The 10,489-nt window shown below is 35.7% G+C and overlaps 1 long non-coding RNA gene across 1 annotated transcript; it reads right to left on the bottom strand.

Annotated features, from left to right (window-relative positions):
* Positions 1 to 5,159: 5,159 nt before the first annotated feature.
* LOC141481670 (uncharacterized) lies at positions 5,160 to 6,186 on the bottom strand. Its single transcript, XR_012465094.1, has 3 exons — positions 6,149 to 6,186; positions 5,614 to 6,096; positions 5,160 to 5,559 (listed from the first exon to the last, which is right to left on the bottom strand). It is a non-coding gene; the product is annotated as an uncharacterized lncRNA (long non-coding RNA).
* Positions 6,187 to 10,489: the final 4,303 nt, after the last annotated feature.

Raw genomic sequence — 10,489 nt, 5'->3', positions numbered from 1 at the left:
TTATCAGCTCGTCTCTGTAATATTCTACCTCATCGTACTCCTCTTCTAATTCAATCATCACTGACTTCTAATGACAGTTTTTCTTCAACTTCTTCATCTGACTCGAATAATCTGCTACTCTTATCCTCCAATTGTCTCAGCAGAAATAGTAAATCCTCTTTAGTTGAATCTTTCAGCTTCAAAGCTCCATCAAGCGCTTCGACAGATTTTTTGAAAAGTCTCCCCAACTCCTGCCTATTTTTCTTCAAACTATCCATCTTTTTCGTAATGACTTTTTATAATTATTGCCAACTGAACTCAACTGGATACAATAGTTACAAAACAAATCAGAAAACAAAATTATTCATATAGGGAGAGAAAATATTAACATCAAAATAATATAATAAACAATTCCAACATCTGGAACGACCTACAAACTATAAAATATCTCGTTGTCATTGAGGAGGTATGTTTCATTGACTGCAGAGCCTCAAACAACCTTTCAGCTATTCACTATGGAGGCGCGAAACTGTTTTTTCAAAACTGGGCAAAGCTACCCCAGAGGACAAAGTCACCCCAATTGACGGTAATTATCAAGTAATTGAAAAATATGACTATACACACTCCAAGTCCACATATGAAATGTTCCTGATTTCCTTAAAAATACCACGAAATATCCAGAAAATCATATTGAGGAACTTTATGTACATCTTGAACAGAAGACCGAGTAAAGATAAATTCAAGTAAAGAAGATAGGTTTTGGGGATACTATGGAAAGAGTAAAGATTTAAGAAAATGAATATCTTGCATAAATTTCTGTCATATAAAATGCAATGTGGAGCGTGGTATTAGCTGGGAAAGTAGTTGTTTTCCAGCAGGAATTTACCAGAACCTACAGTGTAGGTACGTTGACGGAGATTAATGTTGTGAGATTACATTTCGAAATATTCATTTTCTTATACGTTAGTGTCCCTCCCTGATAGACTCTTTAGAATAATTTTGAAACAAAATGTTATTGAGCTTGGATACCGTCTGAGAAATGGAAATTACAGTACACGCCACGACTGATGGCGAGAGATCGCGCAGATATACACTCTCCCAACTAAAGTACTATTGGACTCCGATAAGCCCCTTGCCGGCCAGTGTCGTACCTATAATTAGTGTTAATTAGGGTAGTAAATGAAACATGCCTTCTTTGTAATTTCTTTACATATTTTATTTAGTACTATAGTACTAATAGTAGTACAGTTATTTTTTGGGAAAGAAAGTTTTTGGCTGTCTACTACTCCATCTTGATACAAAAAAAGGGGATGAGGGAATCTTCCAAAGGAAGGAAGGAAGTAATCAATTTGAAATAAGTAACTCTATACATGGATGTGTAGATCATGTCTGAAAGTTACTTCTTTGCATGATCTACACATCCATGTATAGAGTTACATGCAATCATGTAACATAAGTTTACATACATAAGTAAACATAATAATATTATGAATAACGATAACGGACCAATACCAAATATCATACTATATAGCTTGTTGAAATAAAATTGTTGGGTTTACTGATTACTACAAAAAGACACATTGTAAATATATTTAGATAGGCAATATTGTGAAACTAATTTTTTATAGCTGAAAATGTTCTATATATAGCTGTAACATTTAAACATACATAAGGACATATTGTAAAATAATAGAAAAGGCCAATTGTATAATTGTATGGGTGGCATTACTGATTACCTACCTGTATGATGTACCTGAATAGCATAAATAGCTTTAGTTTTGAGTAATTTCTAGTTTTATTTTCCTCTTGAAGATGATCACTTGGTGATCGCAACACGTGTCGAGGTGTAAAAATAACGATTTGGTGTTGGGAAAAACTCCAGTGATATTCATTACTACACCAAAGGTTCCAAACAGTACATCATAAGTAAACACATAGGTAATTAAGTAAAAATTGTAATAGTAGGTGGCGCTACCTGGTGTCAATAGTAAAACTGATTTATCTTATTATGCCTAATACAGTAGGTACTTCAAAAAAACAGAAAAAAATACAAAATAATTATTATGTTCCTTTTATATAGAAAGAGAACTACAAAGCAAACAAATATTTACCTATGTTATGCTTATGAAGTTTCAGAATCCATTTTCTCGTTCGAAGAGGAATCCCCAGTCACACTCAAATCAATTATCATTTGGTCGAAAACAGTTTCTACCATCCCGTCCAATCCCCACATTTTCTCTTCTTCCTTGATCTCATGGGCTACAGCATTAGCCCAATCTTCTTTCCGTATCCGTTCCATTGCGAGTTCTAATAAACGCTGGACATCAGAAATTTTATATGTTACGTTTTCACGAGCTAGGTAACCCTTAATTTGAGCCCAGATTAATTCTATCGGATTTAACTCGCAATGGTAAGGAGGAAGTCTCAAAATGGTGATGGCTTCAGCACGAGCTATTGTATCCACCAAATGCTGGCGATATCTGTCACGATGCTGTTTAATGACACTCATATATTCGGCCTTAACCATGTCTTTGGAAAATGGAATTCTTTTTTGTCCTAATCAACTCTGCATGTCTTCTTTTCTGGTAGTCATAGTTGGCAGCTATGTTCTACTAATGTTCTACTAATCGGCTGTGATAAGAAGCGTTATCCATTACTATTACCGAATTTGGCTCGACTCGTGAAAGAAGGGATTCAAACCATCCTTCAAAGCGTTGGGCGTCCATGTCTTCGTGATAATCCCCCGTTTTTTTTTTATAAAAAAATTGGTGCACTATCGTTTAAAAAGCCACTCTCGCTACCTATATGGGCGACAATTAGTCGTTGCCCTTTACCCGTTGGTCCGCGTAACCCTGTTGGTAACCGGTCCACAAGTGCTTGACGATAACTAGTTACAGTAGTATCTTGCCAGATCTTAGAAACTGTGTGACCAACATTCACCCCCGTTTCGTCCAGATAATAAATCTTTTTGTGAGCAGAACGCATTTCTCTAATAGAGCGAAGATATATCCGTCGCCATGAGATCGTTTAGCATATATAAATTTTACCTTTGTCCTAATGGATTCGAAGGTTGGCGCTTTATTCTCAAAAAAGACAGAATGAATGGTATAGCATACAAAATTTTTCTGGTACTCGTCCAATTCAATTTTTTTTCTACCACGACAATGTACTTTTGGAGCTTGCACAATCCCAGTCACTTTTTTTTCACGTACAATGCGTTCAATTGTCGACACGGATATTCCCGTTAAAAATGAACACTGGGCTACAGCTTCCACTGTACGGAGTGTATTTTTTAAATTTTCGTACACTCTACAGACAATCTGTTTTTCTCCTAACGACATGAACTTCCGCTTTCTTTGTACATTACTTGGACCTGCTACGACATCCATCTTGATTTTTTTTTTAAATAATGAAATTCAATCATATTATTCAGCTATTTGTCAATTGTTTACTTACCTCAAAAACTATTTCAAAGTTGATGTATTTTGAAAAACACTTCATTGTGAGATTTTCACCAGAAAAGATTAACAAATCTGCAACACGTGTTTAGCTGCACAGTAGCTTTTTCAAGCGTGTTCACTAACGAACTGAATTCTATCTTATCACACGGTTATTCATTTTTTAGGGTTAGTAATTTACAATTTGTTTGAATATTTGTTGGGACTACAGGCTCGTGCCTCTTCAGGGTTAACTGAATTCTACATACATTGTGATTTATATATACTTTTTGAAATATTACTGTCTACCTAGAAACTAATAATATTCTAGGAACTTATTAATGTCAGTTATACCTGAGTTCAATGACTAGGTCAACTAATTATCTCACAACATAATTTGAATATTATGATATGGAGCATTATCGGTCATGACTACCTAATTCACAGGTACATTTGGGATTAACTTTTCTTGTAACCATTTAGCATAATTTTCAGAAATAATTTCTGAATGATAATCCCCTGATGTTGTGCCTGATTTGAAGAGAGCCAACAATTAGGTAAAAAGCCAATAATGGCCAATAATGAGTTTTGGTCCGTTCGCAATATTTTTAAATAACTCTTTGGTTGATTCATCTGTCCAGTTCTTGGAAGATGTATGTCCACTAGTATGTTTCATCAAAAAGTACAATTGGTCGCTGAAGGTTGCGAAAATGAGCGATTTTTTGTTAATACTTAATCCTCAATGCTCAATGCTCTAATATCAATGCTCTATTTTCAGTCCTATCTCATTTGAAACGTATTTTCTTTAAAATTCTACGAAGAGATGTTTCGGAAGCCACAATTCCCAAAAAGTCATCAATTATGTGTTGGAACTTTTTTACCGTAATACAACACCCTTTCGTCTTATGAAAGTCGTTAATAATCCGTCTAATATTGGAATATCAGTTACTGGTGCTCTTCTAGGCCGCTTCTTTCTTGGTGTGGAAAATTCTACTTCTCCGTTATTTGCAGAAATTAATTGCTTCCCTTCTTTAACCACTCTTTAAATGGTTCTTATTGAAAAACCTAATATAAACCTATAGAATATTTTTTTTATTTATTTAATGTTACCTGTAGCGAGAGATGTTTTATATTTCACATTTGATAACGTATCCGACTCACATTTAACACTTTTAAATTGATTGAACACTTTAAAAATTATTTCACGTGTCTGACTCTTGATGACTGGTTTTTGTTAGGCAATGACATTTTTCAGAAATAACAGAAATTATTCAGATAATGCCAAACGCCAACAGCATTGGAGGCCAAGTAATGGATAATGAATACAGTGTTGCCAACGCTGCTCATCACAAATACTGGCAATATTACTATGGATTCCTGGAAATCACTTGCAGAAAATTTGATACTACTTATATTTTACTGCAACTATCTTGATCAAAATTTACAAACAATACATCTTTTCTGAATTAGTGAATCCGGTTTATAATGGGTAGGTTACTGCGCCACAAAATACTTTTAATTACTCTGTGACTGCGCCACTAAACCAGAGGGATAAAAGTGTCTGGAAAATGAAATTTTTGATTGACCAAATGTTCATAGAAAACAAGGACCCAAAACATAAAAAAAGAAGATTTTTGATCGAAAGTGGGGAGAGTGGTTTTTTATATTCAAATTCCAATGTAAACAAAAAGTTAATTTTTTTGAAATATATTCAATATTCCTGAATAAAATAAACAAAAATACTAAATGTCTAAAATTTTTATTTATAACAGAAAAAGTAACTTATATTTCTCAATACTCCAAATGTATATCATAATTGATATGAAAATAAATATTCACATAACATAAAACCATAACAAAAATAATCTCTTTTCTTATACTAATTCAGCCTCAACTTACAATAAATTTATATTTTTTAATACTTCAAATATATTTTGAAAATACATACTTAATATATATTACAAACAGTTTTCTTTTACTAAGTCAGTCATTCTACAATATTCCTACAAAAATAATGAAACCTTTGGCAAAACAAACAAATTTTTTCAAAAACAACATGTATGAAATACATAAAAGGAAATATATTGCTATTGCTGCTATTGCTGGTAATGTTTGATTCAATGCTTTCGACATCGGCAGACTCCTAAAAGACTTGTTATTAGACAATCGTCATATGAATCAGAGAAAAAATGTATACCTCTCTAGATGTTCCAGCTTTGCTATTCAACTTCAACCATTTATCCATTTTTTTATTCACATTTTTCTTCAAAAGAAATTTTTTTAAGTTATTAATTAAAAAAATGTCTTGTGAGGCTCAAATCTCAAATACACAACAATGGATGCAAAAAGTAAAGATGAAGATTTTACGATGTTGATGTTAGATGAAATAATTTTTGACAAAGATTTAGGTTAATTAGGTTCGACTTTAATTTGACAGTTATCAAAGTACTGCCACAGAAATGTCAATGAGACAATGAGACGTGGCAGATGACAGAGCATTGCCCAGCATGGCATAAAACAGAAAACACAGAATACTAAATTGGTTCAAGAGTTAATATCAATGACGTATTTCCCTCTTCATTCATTGCATGGCCAACAAAGATAAAAATGTGATCTGGGTGTGACCATTTCTTGTTCACAATCATGGCATCTATTGGTGAGCCGGATTCCTTACAAAGGGCTGGAAATTCGCTATTACTCACAAAACACTGCAGAAGGGTAAAATTACTTACAAATCCAGGAATTACTGGCAGATTGGCAACCCTGAATGAATACGCCTTCGTACAGAGCATTTGTAAGTCTTGCAAGACCTGTAGTGGGGGTTACATGGAAAATGAGTTTATGCGCATGGGGGCGGGCTCACCATCATGTTTGGTGCTTGCTGTATAGTACTCTAAAAGATAAAGATTTCTATTTATGAATTATTTCATTTTCTTTCAGGTACCAATTCTACAGAAGCCGAAATCGTTTGTAAAATCTCACTTCAATAAACTACCAAATAATATTAAAACCTGTTCTTCTCTCCGTCTATTCAAGAGGGACTTGGTAACATTCATAACGAAAAACTGAATTGAAGCTAATTTATATTTAAAATATGATAATGACTAAAACTTTGCTTTGAATGCATACATAAGTAAATATGTAAACGTGTATCCTATATAGAATATGTGCGATATAGTTTTTTCTTCTTTCTTGTGATTTTCTGTTATTTGGTTATAATACACTAATTTATTTTGATTTTTATGTATTATATTTAGATAAAGTACATTCATTCTGTTTATATTAGGCTTGCCTACCTGTAAATGAAGTTCTTCTTCTTCTTCTTAATACATTGACATGACCACTATCGAAATAGAAGAAGATTATATCTGAAATCCAAAATGACCTATTTTCGTTTTTGGATTTATAATTCGAACAATCAATGATTTATCCATTAATTTGATGTCTTTCATTAATACATGACACAGCTCTTCACGCCGGCAGGCTCCATATATTCCAAAAATAGTAGCAACTTTTATCATCAAATATTTTTCATCTGGCGCCTCATTTATAAACCTCTGGACTTGTTCAAACGTGAGAGTTTTTGATATTTTGGGCCTTTAACTTTCATTTTTCCGCTTCAAGAATGCTATCACCTTGAAATATTTCCTTGTATTAACACCATTTTAAACGAGCGCACTCGACTTTACCATTGAAAACTTGCTCCACAAAGTTGACGAGTTCCATATTTTTTATTTCTCTTCTAGATAGGCTAAGAAGACGGTTTCGCTGAAGTTTTCTTCGACGTTTTCAAGTCAACACCAGCTAAGAATATTAGAATATGCGATGTTGTACTGGTGAGTCAATTTTTTTGGTGACATTTCAATTGAAACTCTTTTTGCAGCCTCTTCAATATCGTCAGGAACACCCAATTGCATAATGTTCTTCAATATGCAAGACATTAAACACCGGCAAGAACTTCAAATATGACTTTAAATAAAACGCGTGAGCTGTACACAATATTGTTTGTTGGTAACTGGGTGATTTGGCGTCACCTGACACGGCCACTTCACAGCAAATGCGATAACATGATAATAGTTAACTGACAAGAGATGTCAAAATGTGTTTTTGAAGAAATATTAAGTTCATCTATTTTATTATGAAAACGGGACAACTGTACAAAAAACTTTGTATGACATTTGTGTTAAAAGTAAGTAATATTTTGTTCGTGAAATTGCTCAACTCGCTACGCTCGTTCGCAAACTTTTTCACTCACAAAATAAAACCTTACTTTCAACACTCATATCATAAATAGCTAGCATGAATTATCCATCCAGGTTTTACTATTTTTTTTTGGAATTATTGAACACACTTCATATTTCAGAAGGTGCATTCGAGTTGATGCTCGATCGAACAGACAGAGTTTTGAAATTATCGACAGAGCTTTTCTGAGAACCTTATTTTGAGGTGCAATAATTACTACCCGCATGATCTACAGGCAATTCTAATAAAGCAAAGATATGCATTTTATAATACAGAGGAATCCTTGAAGAGGGGTTAGGAGTTTTATTCAATTAGAAAGACTGATCATTTGAGATTTTTTTTCTGAAAATGAATTTGTCCCTGGGACTATAACTGTACACGCAACTTCAGTTATGAAAATTTTATATATAATACTGCCCCGCAAGAAAAATAATGCATGCCATGCATGTGGCTCAACCGCTCAACACGAATGTAGTAGTAGTAACCATTTAACAAGTTTTGTGTTTATAAATTTGGAGTTGTCGTTGATACAGTGGCGTAGAATCTCACTATTTTGTCGTGTACCGACATGCATTGAACAACCGATACCACTTTGGCGAACTCGCTTCACCATAACATCTGGACAAAACAGAGTCCAAACAGGGCGGGTCACTTTCAGAAGGGGTGTATTTCAGGGCGATTCCCTCAGTCTCCTTCTCTTCTGTATATCACTATTGCCATTATCCGTTGCGCTCAGAAATACTCGAGGGTATAACTGTGGCACCTCCGGAAACCGGAGGGAAGGCACAAGGTCACCCATTTGTTTTATAAGGTTGATCTCGAACTTTATGCAACCGGAGAGAAGGATCTCCATCAGTCCTTGAGGGTGCTGGAAGAATAAACGCATAAAAGGACGATGTGGGGACTACGGTGAAGATGTGCAGCTCGTAGATCCTACACCATTTGGATGCTGAAGAGACGTATACTTACCTCGGGGTGGAACAACGCCACTCACAAGAGGTAACAGCAGTGAAGAACTCTCTCCGCTGCAAGTATCAGCACAAACTTCAACAGATCTGGTCATCGGAAATGTCGGGGAAAAACAAATTTGCTGCCGTTCCAATCTTACTCTACTCGTTTGAAGTAGTGAAGTGGACTCGGGAGGAGCTGTATCAACTTGACGTAAAGACCCGAAAAATGATGCATCTCTATAGGAGTTTGCATCCCAAATCATCCGTACTTGACAGAATAGTACAGGAAATAGCCTGTAAAGTCGTCAGGAGTTCGAATTCCCTTTTCTGCATGGTCCCTGACCATGAGAAAGCAGGAATTGGAGCATTTCTCTTCAGGACAGCTGCCCGAGCGCTGATGAATTTAGTTTAGTTTTCGACACTGAATGAGTTGACAATAACTTTGTCACCGAGTTGGAACCCGTTCAGCAAAAAGCTCATATAAAAGCCGCAGAGATCACCTCACTTCTGCGGAACCACAAGGATAGGCCAATGCTTTCATTCTTCAATAACATTGGAGACCTTGGATTATCAAAGCGCCTGACTTTCGCTTTCCTCAGGTCGAGTGGGGTGAAGTCGGAAACTGAGGGGTTCATCATGGCTTGCCAGGATGGTGTTTTCAACACCTTAGTCTACCGCAGTCGCGTGATGGGTATAGAGGTTCCTGTCACAAGGTGCAGGGCCTGTCGCAAGGCGCCCGAAACCCTAGCATATACGATCTCGGCCTATATCCATCAACATAACGCGCTCCTAAGAGTGCTATATTACCATATACGACACTCTTACGGTATTGACGAGACACCGGTGTTGCCTTACGCTCCGAGGGATATTTAACCCGTTGTGGGAAACGAGAAATTACGAATTCATTGGAACTATTCGTTCCCCACCCTCAGGCTCTCACAAGCTAATATCTAGTCCTTGTAGACCTTCTCGACCACCAGAGCAAGACGATATTTGTCGTGGAGTTTTCAGCTCCTGGCGAGACGAATATCGTCCAAAAAGAGGAGGAAAAACGGATAAAATATCGAGATTTCCTCTTCGAACTCCACAGACCCTATCCAGACCACTATGTCAAGGTGTTTGAAGTCATTAGAGTCCTCTCGAATCTTGAAATCATACCAGATTGCCGCATCACTAAGGCAGAAATCTTAGCCAGGCAGATGCAGAAGGCTGTCATTCTTGGCTCACTGCGCTTGCTCAGAACACATGATTTTCGGACCCGATGATCACTTAATCCATGGTGTGGGGAGTTTTCGTTGATTGATAATGCTGGCGCGCTCACCCGAATGTATCGGGGCTTGACCAGCGCAAACTACGGTAAAAAAAGTAATAATAATAATATAAGATTACCTGGTAATGAGTTTGTAGATAAGTTTAACTTGTTTCTAGAGTTGGACTTTCAGACCAATCAGACAATCCTCAATATGCTCAAAGGATTTATTATCCAAAGTTATTGAGCATATTATAAATCTCTGTATTTCATTTGGAGAATATCCTGACCTGCTTGAAATTGCGGTCCTTTTCCTATTGTTAGAAATGGTGACTGTAAAAATATAGAGAACTATCGACCCATATCAATAATGAGTATATTCTCAAAAATTTTTGAAAACATTATATATTGCAGGGTAAATGATTACTTGGTCGATCTAATGACAAAGTACCAACTTGGGTTCACAAAAAATCGTTCGACAACTCAACTCTGTACATGATTTAATGAATAAAAAACATTGTGGAAGGTTTATTCTTTGATTTGAGTATACAGAGCCTTCGACACCTTGAATATTAACTTCGTTTCAGATGAGCTATTTAATATTGGTATCCGAGGAAACATAAATGAGTCTA

This window comes from Leptinotarsa decemlineata, unplaced genomic scaffold, assembly GCF_025532065.1.
Source record: "Leptinotarsa decemlineata unplaced genomic scaffold, Ldec_3_MD MMD2_tig00000251_RagTag_RagTag, whole genome shotgun sequence".
NCBI lineage: Eukaryota > Metazoa > Arthropoda > Insecta > Coleoptera > Chrysomelidae > Leptinotarsa > Leptinotarsa decemlineata.
Note: the sequence above shows the minus strand (reverse complement) of the source record. Positions and strands in the feature narration are given on the sequence as shown.